Source organism: Arachis hypogaea, chromosome 9, assembly GCF_003086295.3.
Source record: "Arachis hypogaea cultivar Tifrunner chromosome 9, arahy.Tifrunner.gnm2.J5K5, whole genome shotgun sequence".
NCBI lineage: Eukaryota > Viridiplantae > Streptophyta > Magnoliopsida > Fabales > Fabaceae > Arachis > Arachis hypogaea.
This window is the reverse complement of record NC_092044.1, coordinates 57,145,147-57,147,316: the sequence shown is the minus strand read 5'-3', so window position 1 is coordinate 57,147,316 and position 2,170 is coordinate 57,145,147.

Here is a 2,170-nt window from a genome sequence, read left to right as displayed (position 1 = left end):
CGGGAAGGCTTTGCAGCGGACTGCGTCTGAGGCATCAGTGAGGTACATTCGACTCCTGAAATTACTGAGGTGATGGCTAGGATCCGCCGTGCCATCGTATAAAGCCATATCCGGGATCTTAAAGTCTATTGGGATTTTGGTCTTCATGATCTCCTTGGTAAATGGATCTTGGTCCTTGCGGGAGCTGTCCTCGTGGGTGGATTGAGTTGCCTTAGTCTTGAGATCGGCTTCGATTTTTAGGAGTTTGTCCTCCGATTCCCGGCGTCGCCTTATCTCTCTCTATAGGTCCTTTCCTGCTTCTCGCTGGTGTAGGGCTTCTTTCTCAAGCTGTTTTAAACGATCTTGAAGCGTCTCAAGGGCTCCCAAGTTGGGTGAATTTTTGTCTCCATTAGGTTGCGGAGTATCTTTTGGTGTAGCGTCCACGTTTTTATGTGGCGTTCTGTCCTCTATACCTGAATCATGGTCGTTGTCATGGTCGTCTGTCATGATGATGGGATGACTTCTAGGTTCCCCGGCAATGGCGTTAATGTTCCGAGGGTTACCTGAAACTGTAGGTCGATCTCAGACAAGATCTTCTGTACTAGTCGGAGCTGTTACGTCCGATTTGCAGGACTTGGTGATGGAGCTGATCCTTCGTCACCAGAGGGTGGTGGTACCTGCAAGGGACTCTGATGCTTAAGTTAGCAAGGGTATTAAGCAGGTATTGAGTAGAATCAGAGTATGAGTTATACCTGGGTGCTCCAGCGTATTTATAATGGTACGGAGTGACCTTTTTAGATAAGATAAGTTAGTTATCTTATCTTATCTTATCTTTGAGTGAGGTCCTCATATCTTCAAGGGAACCGCCCTTATCTCTTTAGGCTTGGGCTGCCCGTGGATTTGGGTCGTGTTCCTCTATTTGGGCCCTTTACTGGGCTTTCCTGGCAATTTGGCCGAGCTCTTTAAGAAGAGGTCGGATAGTCAGACCTAAAGAGGTCGATTGCTCTGTTGTTAAACATCCCGGGTCGGATGGCTCGATCCTGGGTATGAACAATTAGCCATACGGGAAACCGTAGAGGACCATTTTCAATGAGAGGATGGATGGTAGCTATTGGCAACGGTGATCCACCTACATATAGCTTGCCATGGAAAGGAGTATGAATGATTGGATGAAGGCAATAGGAACGCAGAGGCTCAGAGGGAACAAAGCATCTTCATACGCTTATCTGAAATTACCACCAATGAATTGCATAAGTATTTCTATCCTATTTTATGTTCTATTTTGTTCTTTTAATTATCAAAACCCCATAACCATTTGAATCTGCCTGACTGAGATTTACAAGGTGACTATAGCTTGCTTCAAGCCGAAAATCTCAGTGGGATCGACCCTTACTCACGTAAGGTATTACTTGGACGACCCAGTGCACTTGCTGGTCAGCTGCACGAAGTTGTGTATCACTATTTCGTGCACCACTAGATGAGGTTGAGCAGGCCTTTATGAATGTGTTTGAGGAGAATTGAGGGCAACCTCCCCATCTCGACACAAAGAAGTTCTCAGGGGATACCTTACTTCTCCGAGCTGAGCTGGGTAGTGGTCGACTTCTTTTCTCTCTGCTTTGCTTTATTTATTTTGTTGATTTTGTTTCTTTTCTTCCAGTTTTGTAACTTGGTTTTTGCTGTGCTTTTAGAGATGGTAAAGACTAATGATTCCATGAAGGCCTTTAAGAAGGCGAGGAAAGCGACGGCGGCTCAAAACATCTCGGCCCGGGTTGTGGGGGAAGGTTCTTCTCAGGTTCCCCCTAAGAGATCCACCTACGACGGTCCTGGGCCGAGGAAGGATATCCCTACTCTTCAGGTCTATTTGGTTGATCCTCCCTGATTAACTTCTGGTGCTACCTCTTCTCCACTGCTAGCTCTCCACCAAAAAGGCAGAAAGCTGTTGAACCCTTTGATTTGGATCCCCCAACTTTGATGCTGTAGGGTTTGTCGACCATCAAATTGCTCCTTATGGTGTTATTCCTACGGATGATGTATCCATTCTTTGCAATCTGGACTTTATTACCTGAAGTAGCGTTAAGATGGCACACATGGGAGCAGTCTTATTCCGAACTGCTCAGGATGTTCCGGTTCATGTGACGAAGGCTTTTATGGAGGAGGCCAAGTCAGAGTATGATAGGATCAAAGGTTTGAA